At 38.4% G+C, this 20,367-nt stretch overlaps 1 protein-coding gene across 1 annotated transcript in view; it reads right to left on the reverse strand.

Annotated features, from left to right (window-relative positions):
- LOC135464646 (retinoic acid receptor gamma-like) overlaps positions 1–16,245 on the reverse strand; it is an 83,724-nt gene extending 67,479 nt beyond the window's left edge. Inside the window, 1 exon segment of the mRNA XM_064742125.1 lies at positions 16,116–16,245. The gene's annotated coding sequence lies outside the window, so the exon portion shown is untranslated.
- Positions 16,246–20,367: the final 4,122 nt, after the last annotated feature.

A 20,367-nucleotide genomic window follows, 5' to 3' on the forward strand; every position in this document is an offset into this window, starting at 1 on the left:
CCTTTTCGCTATGTACAGGTGTACTTGGTTGTCTCAAGTCAGCTGAAATGTTGCCTGGTTGCATGAAGGCACATATATCTGTTTCGCCTTACGTAATACATTTTTCACTCGACACATATTGATTGATTCTTACTGATTCATGTATCTAATATACCACCTGGGGAGTTCCAAGTTCGAGCTCTTTTATTGCTGAGGGTAAAAAAAGTCCTACAACATCATGTGACATGTAATAAAAATGTTGGCCAACTTTTTATTACATATACCACAAGATGGCCGCCTGACCGTCTGAAATGTTATTTAGAGGAGAAGAATGAGAGAGAAAATTGAGAAGCAGAATATCTAAATACAGGCGAGATGTCAAAATCATCTACAAAAAAAACTGAATGTTCTGATATCAAACTTTAAACGTGACATTGTGACCGTTCATAAAGAAATTTTCTGAAATACAACTCAAAATGAGAGCCCAAACTTTTTCCAGAATTAAAATGGCTCTAGATATTCCCCTGCAGGTATACACTATAATACAGGTACATATATGTGTATGGCATGCGCTCCCTATAAGATCAAAGACATGCAGGTTGCACAGGCATACAACCAGTCCCAGGTATTTATGGAATATTTAAATATTCATAACAGCTAATTTATCAAACTGCTAAAGGAGCTCCTCAAAGCGTGACAGAAATGAAGAGAGCCAGGTAAGCTGCACTTCAGGTGTTACATGTGATCAAGCGCTTTCACGAGTTGCCTACCTGACACTTGTGCTGGCGTGCATGAACTACATATAACTAGGCCACTTTTACGCCCTGCCCGTCTTTGTATACTTTTACTATTATGCCACTGGTAAACTAACATAGATGTAGATTTGACGGATTGACATGTACGCCCGTGTAGGAGCAGCATAAAAATTTACCGCTGGCATAAATTTCATGTTCTGGTTCGATCCTCGATACCAAAGCCAGGAATGTGAGCATCAGCTGGAAAATACATCAACACTTGTATGATGTGTGGGATCTGTTATGTTTAGAGGCAGGTAGAAAATACTAAGGAATTCAAGCGAAAAGGTGTGCTTGATCCGAGTTAGGCAAGCAGTGTCTCTGCATAATCATTATAGAACAAGAGTTGACAAAACTGCCACACAAACAATATAGTATCTTTTTTAAAAAAGTGGGGTACATGTAAATGTAGCTGGATCATTGCCAGTTTTGTCCTGCACTAGCTAAAAAATTGCCAGAGTTGTCTGAGTGTCTGCCTCTCTAAATGTTGGTGAAGTTCACGGGTTCAATTCCAGGACTAGTCATGTCTAAGACTGGGTACAAATTTCTTTGGCAAAAGCTCAGTATATAAGGTGTCACGTATTACATGTACTGGTGAGGTGTGGGGCCTTTAAGCCTGGGAATAAGCAGGGAGACAAGGTCCATTACATGTCCAGTACCAAATAATATTCTCACAGGGGCAAATTGTTTGTTACCAGACAAAACTGCCATGTTGATAACTTTGTGAAACTTTGTTTAATAATGTGAAAAGCTGAAATATCTGCACTAACTTTACAAATTCTTTCCTGCTTTCACAGGCATGGTTTTTTAATGAAGCAGCATCATAAATAAGACAGCATTACAGAGCCAGCCTTCATACATGTATTGTCAAGTTTGACTGAAATATTAGAGACCACTGTTACCCTCCAGCAATCCAAGTTATGTAATATATTGATTTGCACACAAAGGCAGAACAGAGAACACATGCAATGTACCCCAAATGACCTTTAAATTTAACCCACAAAAGTCCATTTTTAGAGGCAAATAAAGGTCACAAAATCTTACTTTTTGGTGCTGAAACTTACCATTTTCTGGTAGAATATCCTCCCATGTTTCTAGCAAACCTTAAAACACCTTTCTAAACTTAACAGAGCTCTCAGAATTGGGAAAAATGGGCAAGTTAGTCATAGACGAAATTCATGGTCATATTTGGGTATATACATGTAACTATCTGAAGAGTGTCCATATTTTCCTCCGGCAAGTACAAGTGTTTGGGTTAGCCAATGGAGCATGTATGCATAACCTGGACTAACACAAACCCTAGTCCACAAAAAGACGATAAAAGATATCAATACACATGTACAATATACGCGGAAAGTACATGCCATCATATAACGTACAAGACCATGTAAATGTAAGCCTTCCTACGTACCTGATAAAGAACACCAGATAACAAAGTGAAGAGAGCCTGAGAGGTCGTTATGACATGGTTATGTCATCATAACCCAGCTAGCCCACGCGCAGAAAATCTGACGGAATTCATTTCCCAGTTGTGTTGTCGTCAGATCTAGCTCAGTCAAAAAGGCGCTCACATGCATGGTTAACTAGAGAAATAATCAAGACGTGGCAGCAGTCACATGCACGTTCATTGTGCTAGAACTCGGTGACTTCTTCGAGATGTTCGCAGCACTGACACAGACATGCACCGGATGTCTTTTCATATGTCTAATATAAGACATGCCGTATGTACTCTATAACCAAAGCCCTTTTGCTTTAATACCCATTTCTTAGTTATTTTATTTTTTTTCACTTTAGCGGATTATCAACGTCAAGTAAAAGACGATAATCACATAGAAAAAAAAAAAATTCTGAAATACTGAATTCGGAACATTTTTTTTTTAACTAGAATGAGTAAGTCTAAAATACCTTCAGGTTACCTGTATGCCTATATACGAAAAACCACTGTTATGCTACCAGATGTACCTGTGCTAACATGTATATAAGCAAAAAAAAATGTAAATTAAGAAAACACAAGCTGAGGTCACAGGATAAATGTATACCAATGTATAAATTCTCAGGCATTATGCAGAGAACCTCACAGAAAGACAGAATGATATCAGTCATTACCTCAACCCTCACTCTAACTCTGTCTATAATTCTGGACACATATACCCTAACCTTCTCGCCTATGAAAGAGCAACTTTAAGCAATTTTACAAAACTACGATGGTTGGATTGGCCAATTTACGGGTTTCTCAAAAAGTACAATTTTATCAGTCTACACCAAAATAATGCCTTCAGGATATGCTTGAATAAACACCTTACAAAGATGCAATACAGTTGAAGAATTACAGTACTTTAAGTCAAAGATGGAATAAGCAGTACATAAAACTCCACAACGATAACAGAAAAAGCACAATAGAATATCTCTTGACACACAAGGTGAAGGTTCTTTGTATTATTTGATTTCAAACTTTGAAAAATTGATAATGTGAATGCCTTACAAATTTAGGAAGCTTTTGAACGGTAACATATGCACACACGAGATAGATATTATGTGAAAATAATTATTTGGGCCATCCTGAAACACATTTCAAAGTCAGCAGCTGAAACCAGGCTTATCATTTACCTCAGATCTGATTTTAATAATGTGGACTTGAATTGTTGAAGTCTGTACCATTTAGAAATTTTCCTCATTTAGTGACAGAGATGGTTCATATCCTGTGTATACTATTCCGAGAAGATGTCCGTTTATGGACAGCTCCATTTGCAACAACAACAACAGTCACTTCCTCGTACAAGCTGTACATGTCACTTATACCAAACCAAGGTGAATTAAGCTCCATTTGTCTCAAATTTTATTCCTTTAAATATGCAGTGGACTAGAAAAAAACAGGTGAGTATACATGTAGCAACACAAAAATATGCCATTATATATCACCCGGGGGAATTTGTTTCAAACTCGCCAAGGTACCACTGCTTCTGTCGTTCGTCCAACACTGAACTGTATCATTCGGACATTTCCACACTAAGTCTCTTATTCTGAGCAGCTCCATGAACAGCACTGGTTAATGCAATGAAGTATAGGAAGTGAAGTGGCAGAAAACAACTATACTTCATCATTTGATATCTTGAATTTCTCAATGTGATCTCAGCTAATGATTTACACCAAGAAAAATATACCAACTAAAATCAAGTTCAAGAGTGTCTTCATTAACATAGGATTATCTCCCTTCTCTGACCTCTCTGGCCCCCAGTGGTGATAAAAGACAGTCTGGTGGAGCTGGATTAAACAAAGTGGATTAACATGCACTAGGCATAATGAGGACTGGAATACCCCTTCGGTATTCAGAACAGACAAGTGTCACTTCGGTCATTCAATAAATATAACGCATGTTACACATGAAACGGAGATAAAAAGCGGACTGGGCAACAGGGTCGGCACTGACAAGATGTCAGGTTTTAGAGATGTCAGTATCGGCAGTAAGTTTTACCGAAGTCTTCTTTTTCTTTTTTTTACTTCGGTTTAGCACATACAGTAAAGGCTATGTGTTTAAGTCATTTAAGGTGGATGTGTTTTTAAAGACAAAGTCTGTTTCAGGTGCTAAAGCAAAAACTTAATATCATAAGGTAAAATTTCAATTCATTCTTTCTGAACTTTGCCCATATGGAAAGGTGAACATTCTAGATATTATATATAACTGTACAAAAACCATGCACAAAAAGTATGCAAGTCTATACTGTAATAATGTCCAAAGAATAAGTATTTTACTTAGTAAGATTTTAATTCAAAAATGCACTTCTTCACTTCCTCTTAAAAATCCACTTTACACGCACTTCACAAATTTTTTTTTAAAAATCAGAAAAGAAATCAGAATTTATGTCTCTGAGAATATCCAAATTTATATCGTTCAACACATTCCTGGATTTCAACTTAAACAGCTTAAAATATAACCAAATCCCTCAACCACATTGAACTGCTCTACTCAATGTCCTTTTCAAGCTAACTGAACAGCACCATAAATTTGTAAGCTTATTTATGTGTGTTTACATGAACATCCATATTCATACATATTCATACATGCTCGTTCAAGTATTCCTTAGATAAGATACATACATTGACCCACAATACATGCCCATCTGTATACTTACATTTATGTTCATATATACATGTACATATAGGCTGGTACCTTTCTTTGATCAACAAATGTATTCTCTGTTGAGATATGTCACAGAAAGACTCAATGACAGCACTAACGCCTTACCCACGTGTCTTCACCTGTTCTCAAGAAAGGGAACCTTTAGTGCCTCAGTGGAGCCCTTTGCACCCAGTTAACAAGGGCAGGAAATCTTGGGTTGCTCACAGTTAGTCACACACCATTGCCATTTTCCACGCCCTGCCTGATTGCACCAGAAAACAGGCCAGTGAGAAGTGTATGCATGTGGAGGTCAAGATGACCCAGTGACACACAGCTGACGAGGGTCTACACCAGGGGGTCACGCCAACCGCACCAAATCACCCAGGCTAATACATACAACTATAAGGGAAGCTTTTCTTTATATTTTTATACACCTAGTACTATATCCACACCTATGCCATCTGCATGATCCCAAATTCAGACAAATGAAGATTCCATACTTTGAATGAATTGTGTACAATCGATGTAATGATTTGTGTGTAATCAATGTAATAATTAAAATATCAACAGGTAAACAGAGTGACTTCTAATACAAGACTTGCTTCACTTAATTCAACAAAAGAAAACATGTATACATTTAAACATGTCACAATTTTGATGCTATTTTAGTTTTCAGTATGTTATACATTTAAACACAGCCTTAGCCGTGTTAATCACAAAGTCTGTCAAATGATGAAAATCTTTAATGAGAGCCCTCTTACACACTGCAAGGCTAATCAATAACAAAAGCTCGCACGTAAATTCTTTCTCAGTTCAAGTTTTGTGACAATCTGTTTACTCAAGACTTGACAGAGACTGTCTTCAAGTGGGGTCTGTCAACAGGTTACGGAGTTAGAACTTTGAAACTTTATATAACCAGTCCTCAAAGTGAAGTACTGTAAAGCATGCATTTCAGTTGTCAGGGAGTTCAAGGACTGAATGATAAAACATACCAGATTACTGTCGCGCATGTAAGGCCGTTTTCATAAAGTCAATCTTGCAGCAGTGTCCCCTTTAAGCTCTGACGCAAGGAGATGATTATTTATAGGAAAGTCATTGGTAAAAACAGGTCAGCGCGACTCGAGAAAAAATGTCACATGCACAGAAAATACTGGGAAGTCTGCCATGTGCCAGGGTGTCATCATTACAATTTCCAAGTCTGTCAACAGCATCTGCGTCAACAAATTTCAGGGAACTACATGCAAGTCATCAGGGAACTACATATAAGTCATCAGGTAACTACATGTAAGTCATCAGTGAAGCATAAGCCATTGTGACTCATTAATTGCATAACTTTAATTGGTCAGGGTTTTTTTCTTCAAGAATTTTACAATTTGGAACAGGTTTTTTTATTATTATTATTTATGCCAGTTTCTTTGATAAGAAAGAAGACTACATTTACATTTTCAGGATAAAATACATTTAGGATAACATATACTGAGAATCGTTGCTTCATTCGATAGGTGTTTTATGCCGCACTCAAGAATATTTTGCCTAAATGACAGCTGCCAGCAATATGGTGGGGGAAGTCTAGGGGGGAACCCACAACCATCCATAGGTTGCTAGGAAAATCTTTACTTCATGGAAAATAAGTTATCATAAAGAATCATAAATAAGTTATTTACATCTTAGGTCTGACCATACATCTCCTAACCATACGCAGGTTGCTGACATACCTCCCCACATACACGTACGATCAGTGAGGAAGCCAGCATGAGCTGGATTTGAACTCACAGTAATCACATTGTGGAGAGGCTGCTGGGTGATTGTGCTGCCCTAGTACACTAACCTCTAGGCCATGGGGGCTTCCAGAAGCACATTTAAAGCAAACAATTAATGAACATTCATGCATTCTGAATAAATTTAATCAGATATATTGTTCTTTTTACCTTGTTATTGTACACTAGCATTATGCAACCAGTGTCAGGGGCACTTTAAAACTACCCTATTTCTTCAATCTTTTCGCATGTTCACCTGATGTTATTTTAGGTGTACTTTTAGAGCATCTGAGATCAAAAAAAAAAAATCATACATAAAAAATATTTTCTGTGTAGCCCTGGAGCTAGCGAACCTACCAAAATATAAATTAACGCCATTATCTAAAACTCCTGATGGATACATTACCTTCAGAGTTGTCTTGAAGAAATACATGCAGAGTATTTATCAATCTGATTAATCACTTTATCTTGGAGTTTAGAGTAGAGATTATGTCATACAAACTGAGCCAAGGCCTGATGTGTTCACCCAGGCTTGGGAAATTAATAGGTTTACCATATGTCTTAATGAGATCACTGCAGATACCTGTACAGAGTCACCACTGTGCTATATTGATAATCACTGGGTTCATTCAGTTCACAATATCACCTGTACACACACATGATACATGTACCTGTGAAAAATCAATTACCTGCCTGATTTCAATCTTCCAGGTGAGCTGAGTGTTGTCACATTATATTAATGCCATAAAAGCGGTAATCTATTTATTTGATTGGTGTTTTTATGGTGGGAGGAAACCGGCCAGAGTCTGGGAGAAACCCATAACCATTCGCAGGTTGCTGGCAGATCTATAATCTCTTAATACTTTCTCTGTGGTAAATAAGCACGTCCTTCATCATGCAGAGGCCCGCAGCCTGTTGTTCACATCCTCTGCTGAAAGAGCTCACAAACCTGACACACACGGCTAACTAAGATAATCCAGAATGACCAATGGAAATGACTGTAACACTGTAAGTCAGAACAAGTTGTTGTTGTAAAGTAACCAAGAATGAACAATGTGGGACAGTGAATACAGGCAAAATTTAGCCAAATTTGTGGACAGGGATAGAGTTTTAGGCATGCAGACTATTTATGGACCACTTCTGGGTGATTAGTGATGCAAGGCGTTGTTGAAGTAGTCTTCATTTTGTTGGAAATGCAAGGCTACAGAGTCAACTATCGGCATTTGTGTTATTGATGAGAACATTAATAAACACCTACACTTCCACCGGTCCACCAGTGAAAGTTTGCCAAGGCATTTTTCACGATCACTGGCTAACACCAGACAACCAGGTGTACTTGACAGAGCTTCAGGTCGATACATTGAATGGTCTGTTGTGGAGAGAGTGTTAAGCAACCTGACAGAAACATAATGGAGGCACAGGGCTAACGACCTTGACAAAAAATGGCCAAGATCATTCAAAAGTCCTTCTACAAGATTACATGCACATGTCGCCCAAGTCTGAAGACATCTCCTTCAAGAGTTACAGAGATATAGAGTTTACAAGCCTGTAACTTAAAAAGACCCTTTCCCGTCGTACCGTACCATAGGAAATTTTTGATTATATAAGAACAAGGAGTCATTGGGTGTACGCAGAATTGTTTCATCCAACATCTGCCAACTTTGTGGCATACCAAAGTGGTCAGTATAAGTTCTGTATACCTGACTACAATCATTCAATAGATTGTTCACAACGTAAATAGTGGCACAGGTCCAATGACCTTGAAAAACAGGTCAAGGTGAATGAAAGCAATACATCACTTCTGCATAACTAGGAGCACATGTGGTACATATGCGGTTTTAACGAAAACTTGCTCTGATTGGTGTCTGACACCATACTTCAGAATTTTCACAATCAACGTAAAGGGTTTTCCACAATGCCCAGGTGTAGGTATGTGGTATAAGTACGGTAAACCATGCAATGAAAATATAGTTTATTAAAATATAGACGGACAGACAGACAGATGGACGGACAGACTGATGCCAGCTCATGAACCTAGGTTTAAAAACTGGGCTGTGCATTGACGTGAATTGTTTACAGACAGACAGACAACAATGTATACACACATGTATGAAGGTATGCTTGGGGTTTTTTGTCATACTCAACGATGTATACATGTATGAAGGTATGTTTGGGGTTTTACGTGGTACTTAACAACTTATACACAGATGTACATTCTGCCTTCCTGTGGCAGGCAAATCAATGCCGCTAATGTGCTGCTACCCCAATGGAGTATCATGTTGAGGACATCCGACATGACACCCCACACCACCTTGCTCTAACCTTTCAGTGCTAAGAGCCAAACGTGCTGAAACATGTTTAAAGTGTTAGGAATGACCTGAATGATCCCAGGTCTCCTGACTTTGAGGCTCTGACAATTATGCTACTGAAGCCATTGTTAGATTGAAGAAATATTTCTATTCAGATAATAGTACAGTATGCATTCATGGTGCTGAAAGATTCAACTCGGTGTTGAACTAAAGTACTTCCTGACCCACTAAAAAGCAATGATGTGAATTTACATAACACTGATAACCACCTACTGTAATTTGTGTATATATGTGCATATATTGCACTGAAGATAATCACATATTAAAATCACATAATCACATAATACACATATTTACTTAACTGATTGTTGTTTGGCAAGTTAAGGACAAACTTTTCCATGTCTGACTTACATACCTGGTGGAAGACAAGTGGTCTTTAACTAATGCTAGACTACGCAAATGGTTACACAAGCGTGGTAGTCTGGTTGCTTACTGTCACCCACCCCCCACCCCCCAGAAAGCAGTCAGAGCAGTGGACTCTACGGCCCAATTTCGAACCCACTCCTTGTATGTCTTTCGCCTAACTCACCAAACTCATACATGTATGTACAAGCAAACACACATATAGCAGAAATGGTGAATACAAACGCTATTTCTTCTGATAAACATACAAACAAAAACATACCTTTAAGGGGTGGTTGACAATGCTGATTTGTCACATTCTAGAACGTACAGTCTTCATGTGTATACGTACCTCACCTAAACAAACAGGTAAACTTTCGTACCTGGTTTTATGCAATTACATGAAGATACAGGTATATCAAAACACACCTGTCTAGAATAAGAAGCCTAGAACAGACGGCTGACTGTGAATAAGCTAGACAGGCTCTGATCACATGTTATCACAAGTCCTGCCTGTTAATACATGTCAAGACGACATGACCTCTATTTTTTTCTCCTTTTCCTCAGGTAAATTTCATCAGTACTTAACAAGATGCAAGCGAACATACTAATTATGTTCGCCCTCCTAGATACTTCACTGACAATCCTGATGATGTATGAGACCGTCTATAATTAATTTCCCTTTTTATACCTAGAGCTGTAGGCAGTAACGCTCCTCCCAACAACCACTTACTGCGTTACAGTGATATCCGCAATGTTTAGCTCAAAGCGTTTTACATATAAACACATGAACAAAAACAAGTTTTTACACATTTACGTATCGGATTGTAACACCTTAATAAAGAATTTATAACTATGGTTAAAATGGAGCCTGTTTTTACACTTTTAATGCCATAATTTTAATGGCATACTCTAGATGTGTTCATTCAAAGAACTGGGGTGAGACAAAAGCATGGTCTGAATCAGTGCTCACTTACATGTACATATATGTTTATAATATTTGATTGTCACACCCCTATTCAAAAATTTGCACTTTTATGATGGTGGTCAGCATTTTAAAAAAAAAAGGAAATACAACCGGTTTGATCAAGAACAAAACTGTGTCAAATTATCAATAGTAAAAAAAAACTCCATATACACCTCCCCTAATTTTTTATTTTTTACAGATAAACCTGCTTAATCAGAGTTTGAATAAATCTTAGCTTGTAATGGGACTTTTCTTTTCTAAACTGTGGATTATACATGTAATTTTAATAAAAAGATGACTGTCTGTAAAAAGTTTGGAATGAAGGAAGTGGCTGTACACCTCAACCGGTCCTGAGTACACATAAAGCACGGCAATTCTGAAAGCTGAAATATTTACGCACATTTGGCCACAATCGCTATTTGCCTTTACGTCACAGTTCTCCTGTAAATATTAGCCAAAGTCGAAAATAGGCTCATATTCAACAGGTCACCTCACGTTGCCATGTTTATTAAATCTATTAAATCCTTCCTGTGAAATTAAATGGAATGGACGGCGATGATACCCCCCCCCCTTTTTCACTGCAAATTTAATTTGGCAGTTCACACAAACAGTGGGGTCCGAGTTTAATTTGCAGTGAGTAGCCAAGTCTGGAAGTCACCGAAGGCCGACAACAACAATGCAAGGAGCCAGCTTCGCGGGGGACTAATCCCATAATGGATGGTCTTTGATTGGTTGACATTTAAACTGTCCGTTAGTAAAACAGCTGTTATCTAATCAGATGTAGTCTGTCTAGTCGAAACAGCCGCTGGCTGGCTGGCTGGCTGGCCGGCGGATAGTAAAAACTTTGCAGAGCTGGCAGGAGTTGCATCACAAAGTCTAGCAGGCCAGCTAAATATTAACAGCAGTGAGGAGAAATTAAGATTTGAGCATGTATATACAAGCCCTGCTGAATTAGGGCATGGTGGGTAAACAAAGTGGGTGTTCATTGTCTTAAATTTAATCAATCTTTGGCATGCCCATAAAAGTGAAAGAAAAGTGGATACAAAGATGTGCTGGCTTACAGAGTATGTAGCTATGATACACGCTATCCCATTGGCTGTGTCTCTGCCAATGAGTTAGCTTCTAACAAATTATCAGCAATGTCACATGTTTGACAGCTACAGCTGTTGTTGCAGTTCTGACCAGCTACAAAGGATGATTAAAACCGAAACATATCCAAAACTAATGGGAAGATTGCAACATAGAGCTATGAAAAGGGGTGCGTGAACACATTTTGGTGAAAATATTTTGGTGGCTATTAGTATTACAAAGTGATGAAACTCTGCAGGTGGCAGGAATCAGAAGGACTGTGAAGTAACATTTTGTTTGTATAATTGATCACACCTATGGATCATATTTTTGGAACTAAAGGAAGACTTTGTTGTGACATGATACTACATGCAATGTTAAACGTTACAGCAATGTTAAACGTTACAGCAATGTAGAAAATTCATTACTATTGCCAGGGTCTTCATCAGCTACAATTTACTTCTGTCTGCTGCACCTGAAAGCCTTCGTCCAAGGAAGACTTATATTTTACTACCAGTATTTATAGATACATGTAGGGACTATGCAATGATCATCTTTCCCCCAAGCATCTTTGACTTACCTAATATTAAAAGGTCACAGCTGATCTCCTGGCTACAATCCTTTAGTATCTAACGTCTTATTGACCTTTTTTCATGTCATTAGTAACCAGTCACATGTACATGTAATTCCCTGAAAATAGATAATAATACTCTGTACAGGGTGCCTATCTGAACAACCCACAATGGTAAATCTTATTCACTTGGCACTTTTTTTCATATTTTCAGGAAGGGGTCGTTGATTTCCATGTCAAGTAACCCTACTCGCCTCTTGATTTTCCCGTCTTTTGGGGCCCAGTTAAATTATGGGTGTGACTTACAGGATTAATTTTCTCTTAATACTGTCATTGTTATTATCATTTAATTTTATACATACAAGTATTAAGGGTTCACATGAATATGTAAATATTTCAAAGATGATAGGTCAGATTTGCACGAGACCATGAAAGGAAACAAAAATATCAAATTTTCATCCTTAACTCATTCTTTCCTCAACAAAGTTGATGCCCTGTTTATATTTGTTTTGATCACTAAATTCACTGCGAAGGTATCAGAGATAAGCTAGAAACCAAAAGCTTCCAGAGACCTAGGCAGCCCCTAGACCCTGGCCTGTAGTCTCCATGCTCTCCGCTCTTTCAACTCCCTTATCGCTACGCTCAGTGTAAAGACGATGCTCTCCCCAGAATTTTTTGGGCCCTCCCAAATGAACAATTCCTGGCTAACACTATGTACACGTGTATGCAACCAATCAGAAATCACACATTTTAATATGAATTTTTGTGATCAAATTTACACTTTATGAGCATTAACAATGATGGTCCAAATGTACATGTAAACGTAGTACTGTACTTTGCTATTTACATTTACATTTTACACAGCACCACACCAATTTGACTCCAGACTTCTAAGTCCCCACCAACAAGACTAAATGTCTTTTTGACACTAAGAAGTCCAATAATGAAATAAAAATAAAACCGAAAATCCATATCTTTATTTTGTCTGATGTTTGTCTTTTTCTAATGATTTCCCTTTTTTGATCATGTAAACATATCTTCATGTCTAAAACACGTCTTTCGGGAAAAATTGCCCCAAGAGTCTATATTCTCCAAATTAGATGATTTTTAAATGTTACTTTCATTTTTATATTATACTGTACCTTTCTCAGACACTGAAAAATGATTTACCAATTCCCCCTATAAACATCAATTAAAATCCGTGTGTCAGAAAGGGCATAAAAAGAGAGTCAGATCAAGGCTGGAAAATAAGTAAAATAGACCAATTATAAAATAGGAAAAAGAAGAAAACATTATAGCAGACAATCGTGGATATGGGAAAGCTTGTTTGCAAATTCATCGGCTTATTTGAATGAGATTGGTATTTCAAGATGTATACAAGACGATTTCACTCTTTCAAGTAACATGTATGCAGGCAATCAAGTTAATGGGTGGAGAGAAGAGGAGGGCCTGTGGTCAACCACAGACTTTCAACATGTACAAGTGTACTTCACAGACAAAAAAGCGGAATCAAACACTGGGCTTACATGTATGACATAATCAAAAGTCAAAAAGTACTGAAGACAGAGCTTATGGAATGATGCAGTGGAAAAAGATGACCACTGTGCACATGGAATAACTGAACAGAAAAAGGTGAAATCTGAGCTACAGGAATCATATATAGGGACAGGTGAAAAGTAAGGCCATGGAATGATGTGAAAGGAAAAGGTGAGGAATGAGCTATAGAACAATCAGGAGGAAGAAGTGAAGACTCAGTTTATGGAATGATTGGACAGAAAAAGGGGAAGTGGTGAAGCCTAAGCTTATGGAATGATCAGACAGAAAAAGGTGAAGTGGTGAAGGCTAAGCTTATGGAATGATCAGATAGGAAAAGGTGGAAACTGAGCTTATGGAATGATCAGACAGGAAATAACAGTGAAGAGTGAGCTTATGGAATGATCAGACAGGAAATAACAGTGAAGCCTAAGCCTATGGAATGATCTGATAGGAAAAGGTGAACTGGTGAAGACTGAGCTTATGGGATAATCAGACAGGAAATAACAGCGAAGACTGAGCTTACGGAATGATAAGATGGGAAATAACAGTGGAGACTGAGCTTAAGGAATGATCAGATGGAAAAAGGTGGAGACTGAGCTTATGGAATGATCAGATGGGAAAAGGTGAAGACTGAGCTTATGGAATGATCAGATGGGAAAAGGTGAAGACTGAGCTTATGGAATGATCAGATGGGAAAAGGTGAAGACTGAGCTTATGGAATGATCAGATGGGAAAAGGTGAAGACTGAGCTTATGGAATGATCAGATGGGAAAAGGTGAAGACTGAGCTTATGGAATAATCAGATGGGAAAAGGTGAAGACTGAGCTTATGGAATGATTAGATGGGAAGAGGTGAAGACTGAGCTTATGGAATGATCAGATGGACAAAGGTGGAGACTCAGCTTATCAAATGATCAGATGGGGAAAGGTGGAGACTGAGCTTGTGGCATGATCAGATGGGAAATACAGGCAAAAACTGAAGAAAAAACGTACACATATACATACATGTATTCTAAATGGTTCAACTCGTACAGTGCTTGCTGAGCCAGCCAACGTCCTACTACATATATTTACTTTACAAACAAGCCAACAACAGACAGACGACAAGGGGAAATAACTGTGGTAAAAAATGTCTGGGAGCACTGATCATTACTGCCACAAGATCACTGGGAGTGTTGCCCTGTGAACATCAGGCCCTCGTTTTTGCTTTTAACAGGTGTCTGATAATTTAACACACTCTCTGTAGACGCCTACGACTGTGATTCAGACACCTACATGTGTCCACACTCCCCAAAATTCTACATTAAGTAATCTAGATTTGTTTGAGGAGTGCAAAGGTGTGGGAGTGTGTTACAGGACATTACTCAGGTAGAGGGATGTGACTTTGCTTGTTCCAGGTATTGCAGCACATAAGGTTTTGTGAAATAGCATGTGACAGGTGCATGATGACCAATGAAAACCTAGAATCGCTTCATATGCATGTATAACAATATGTATGTATGAAAGCGTGGAGTATAACGTCATACTTAACAATTTTTCAGTCATATGATGACCAAGAGTCATTAGGGTAGTGTACATATACTATATGTTCTTGTGGCACGACGAGTCCAAGCTGCCAAAGTGCTGATGCCACTGAAGTATCATGCCGAAGACACCAGACATGACACCCAGTCACATTACCGAGTTTCACTTTGTAAAAGCTATAATAGTTTAGATACAAGGTATACATGTAGCATCACTCCTTCTATATTGCTGGCAGGCTTCATGCAAACCTTATCTCGAAGTTACATGTACACTAATAAATCCAAGCCGATTGTCTTTGTTATCGAACAAGTGTCGCCCAAATAAAATACACCAGCCTAAAGAACTGGGCCTCAAACGATGCTAGCTCAGCATAAGAAAAGGAGTTGGAGTCTTTCGGGGCCAGATTCTGTGTTGACTGGCAACATTGTACCTTTTGTGAAGCCCTGAAACTGGCCAATCCAGCCAATGTAGTATTGCTTCCAAAATCAACGTAAAATTGTGCATAAATTGCACTGAAAATTGCTCTTTCCTACGCGAAAAGGTTGAGGAATGAGGGTAAATGTAATTTCTAGTTAGAAATAATTAAACCTTTACATTCCAATACTTCTCCAGAATGACTGATGGTGTTAAAAAATATATATATTAACCTAGATGTTAGAATTAATGATGTGGTGTCAAGCCACGACACCTAAAAAGGCATGCATGATTTAACACAAAAACGTATTAAAGTTGGTTTACTAGTTGTTGACCCGGGAAAAGCTGGTACAACAACCACGTGTGACTGTTTTGATTTCAGCAATGCTTGGTGGGTGGTTGGTAGTATAGGGGCTTCGAGTGTTCAAGAACATAATGACCTATCCACAAATCCATGGCGCATAAACCGCCCTTAGGTCGTTCATTCAACAGTTTTACGCACCACAATGGTAATCAGTCCTTCTAGTCGGACGGAAAATCACTGACTCCAAGCACGATCCACGCCTACCACACGTGCCAAGTGAAAGGGACATCGCCAAATTGTGTCAACATTTCTCCGACGATGCGAAGTTCAAAAACCATAACAACACATCAGCCTAGTGAGAGAGGAGAACTTACCTTGCTGTTTCAGCGGGGAAAAAACTGTACAGAGGCTTGCAGACACAAAATCGTAATGGCATTGACAGACAGGCCCGGGGGAACAACAATTCTCACTAGGTTTCGGCTAAACTTCGTCAACCATTTTCGTTCTTCAATGACGAAAACATCGACAAGTACTTCGGCGGAAACTCTGCCTCTTCACTTACAAGAATTCCACTTCCGCAGCAATGAGAACAAGTAGTGCGGATTTCTTCTCCGCTATACTGGCGAGAAATATGCGACCTTTTAGTCACACGCATCAACGAACAAATAAATGGGGCATATGTTTCTTAAAAACATTCCAAATGTTGACTGTCGATGGAATTTACAGCTGTTTTTCGGGCACCAGCTACAGGAAAGTAGTGCATAAAAAGTTGCGTAAGAATAACAGTGACACAATAATTATAGCTATATAGGTCAGCTTATGAAGGGCAAACAGTAGATGGCGCTCTGTCGCTATTCCACTGAGGCTCAAGACGATACAGTACGAAGTGGGTGCTTAAAATGTTCTTTTTCGCGTGAACTGATATTCGATTTATACACTCAATGAATTAAAGAATATCAAATATATTCGACAAAACGCAGATATGATTCTGGATCAAGCCCTCCTGACTGATTTTGGTCTGACAAGAATGCCGTCATCAGTAGGGCGAATTATACTCTAGACCCTCTTTTAATGAAACAGATCCTCTGACCGTTCACAAAAGGGAAAGAACATGGAAAGGAAAAAAAGAAAAAGATGAAAAGAAAGAGTAAAAAATATGAAAATTCATCCAGTAGCCAGGCTCACTACAATTAAGAGGATTGGTTTATTGACATTGACACGCTTGCCTTCAGGCCAGAAGTGACACAGTTTATCTCTATATGACTGGCTGTCACCATACCAGTAGGCTCTGAATTTAAATAGGCCTAGACTTTGTGCAGCGTCGTATTATTTAGGTGTCTTTACATATAGGCCAGCCTCTGTCGTTGTGCACGTTTAGAAGACCACGTTTATACTTATTTGTTCATTTGTTTGCTCGCTTTGGATTCAAGTCGCTTTCAGTAAAATTTCGGTCTAATTATGAGCGTGTCTTGCTGTGCAGGAGTCTATAGAAGATTGTCAACGCCGACCTGGTTGTGCCAAGTTATAACTAAATGCTGCCTCACTGTAACATAACTCCCCAAAATCCATTCACACGTCCACGGTGACACCGTGCCAACAATTCATCGTGTTTCAATTTGGATCACTTTATACACTACAGTATTGGCCGACGTGAATATTCCGTATCCCCCCCAATATATGGCTGCAATATTGCCGAGGTGGCCTTAAATCAAAGTCATTCATTCATTCTTTACGTATTTCCCCCTTAAAACTGGAAAAAGGGGGAAGAGTAAACATACTTAAATACTGATATTAAAAAGCAGCTGAATTACACTGAGGTTTTAAAAAAAGATGCGCATTGTTTCCAAAGTACCAATAAATAGTGAATAATAAAATCTTATTACTATCAATTAAACATCTACACTTGATTCTCACTGTATATTAAAATTTTGGCTACTGATTACACTGGTGTTAGTACTCTTCACGGGCCAGACCAAGAGAAACATGTAATGTATCTTTCTTATTATTTGATTGGTGTTTTACATCGTAAACAGGAATATTTCACTTATATGACGGCGACCAGTATTATATGGTGCATGGTGGGATCATGTAATGTATGCTACTATTTCTTTGTTCCTTGGTTTTAATGTTATTTTGTGTTAAATGTCTTGACAACACAACATTTTGAGTATTTCTAGACCAATGACCAGTGATTGCATAAACTGCAATCAAAATCACTGCATTTTTTAAAAACCTAATTCCGGCAACCTGCGGATCGTTGAGGGTTTCCTCCAACCATAATGTTGGTCGCCGACGTATAAGTGAAATATTCGGCGAAAAACACCAATGTTCTGTTTTTTTTTTGGTGGGGGTTCTTCGTTTGTTTGTTTGTTTTGGAGGGGGGCTGGGCGTAACCATTTAAGCATTTACATGAACAGTTAGAATAAAACACTATAACTGGGGTAAATTGACAAGAGGCCTGTCTTCACCGGTTACGCGTGACCTTTTGCCAGCTATCACACTGTTTTTATACAAATCTTCTGGCTTTATACGTCGAATATCTTTTACTATAGGTCTATCATTATAATGATACCGGTATAAAATATATCAATTATATGTGATAATAAGCTTTGTGGTTGTGTGAGTGTCTGTAATTCGTTATTTCTTTGATTTGCCTTCACGCGGTATGATGGGGGCTGGTATATGCGTAGATGGCACCTAGTGTGAGGAAACTACCGCTCCTCGTTAGCTATTGGACAACGTCTCTGTCTTAAAGCCGCATCCGAGCCAGAAATAGCTGCATTCCAATTTGGAATCGCTGTACCGATAAAAAGGTATTTACAGAATAAATTAATTAATGCATTAATTTTCTAACGCCCTTTTAAAATTAAAATCACCAGGAATATTAAAAAGAAACATCTTCAAAGCTTGCAGGCTACTGTGCACTGGGTGAGTGCAGAAAAAAAAACGGTGAAGATCGGTATCTATAAGCAACTGTATGTCATTGATGTCAACTGTTTTAACTATAATAGCTGATAAGTGTAGATAAGTGCTGCAGCTCAATCTGTTACGCCATGTTTGTAGCGTGCACCTGACCTACCGCGTGCTGTTCAAATGTACGTACGGGATCACACGTTCAGTAAGGAAGCAAACAAAAAAAACAACCAACACAATTATTTTTTTCCCTTCTCACCCCACATTGGAGATAAATGCATCCTCTTCCCGACTCCATCCCCCCCCCCCCCCCCCCAACCTCCATCGTAATGCCGGCCATCGTCGTATATCAGTGCAATATACGTAGGGCGTAAATCATCTATAAAATGTATAAATAAATGAATGCAGCAATGTCTGTCTACTATCTTTCATCAGTAAGAAAGTCGCTAATAAAGTAGATACGGGCAAATTTTTGGGACACCTTGTTTGCTCTTTATAACCGATGCACAATTGTAGCAGGAATATTCAGTGGGGTTTTTCATACATACATTTAGTTCATCTACTAAACAACATATTGCGAGATTTACTTTTCCCCCCCAAAAGAAAAAAAAACTGGGAGAGAAATGTATTTCTTAATTGCTTTCAGCGCTACTAACATCTGTACTAAAATTAGAAGAATTGGGAAGGTCTTGACTTAACCAGAAGCCAAGAGTTTTTATGCATATTATTAACTGAACGTGTACGAGACAAAAACAATCCATTTTTTTTTTCATTTGTGTGTATCCTGTTAAGATTTCTACTCAAACATGCAGACTAACATACTAAAGAGAACTGTTCCAAAAAGGTTTTGCTTTCTCAAGTAAGACAAAGAGGTCTGCTACTGTAACTGAGCTATGTAGAAGTAATGTTAGCGACTCATTGTCAAATTTCACAACAAAAGAAAAGAAAGTTGCGCATACTTTGGTTGAAAAAGAATAAAAGTTGAGTCTGACCCCTGAATCATGAAGCGATCATAGACTTAAGTTAAAGTTTTAAATCACTTTAAAATTGTTATTATCTAATGTAACAAGTAACAAGTAACGAGTATGTTATTGCACAAACAATTCCAGCTGAAATAACAGAAAAGAACATACCAAATTGAATGATTAAAACTTTGACTAAAATCAAATGTCTAAGATCGCTTCGTGATCCAGGGGCCTCTATAACGTATCTCTGTAAAGCTATGTATACCGGGGTTCAGTTGAGATCTTTGTATTGTCCAAGTGCACCTCTGTTTGTTTTGTGAAGTTTCAAATATTTGATGCAGACTTCTCCTGATACCAAAGACTGATTAATTTTTTATTGTTGTTCAACGCCATGTCCAAGAATTGCACTATGGCAGTCTGTTTATGAGTGGATGAAACGGGAGTATGCCTTGGGTAAACAACCAACGGCGCCGATGAATTGCAAAGTTCAGTGAAGTTTATTCATTTATTTATTTATTTGATGTTTAACGTCTTAACCAACAATTGTGAGGATGACCAGGCAGGTTAATAGGTAGAGAAAACCGGAGTTCCCGGATTAAACCGGACTACCCGGAGATAACCGGAGGGCCTGGAGTAAACCGGAGAAAATCGGAGTTCCTGGAGAAAACCGCACTACCCGGAGTAAACCGGATTAATCGGAGAAAAGCGGACTACCCGGAGTAAACCGGATTAATCGGAGTAAACCGGA

Source organism: Liolophura sinensis, chromosome 4 (assembly GCF_032854445.1).
Source record: "Liolophura sinensis isolate JHLJ2023 chromosome 4, CUHK_Ljap_v2, whole genome shotgun sequence".
NCBI classification, from domain to species: Eukaryota; Metazoa; Mollusca; class Polyplacophora; order Chitonida; family Chitonidae; genus Liolophura; species Liolophura sinensis.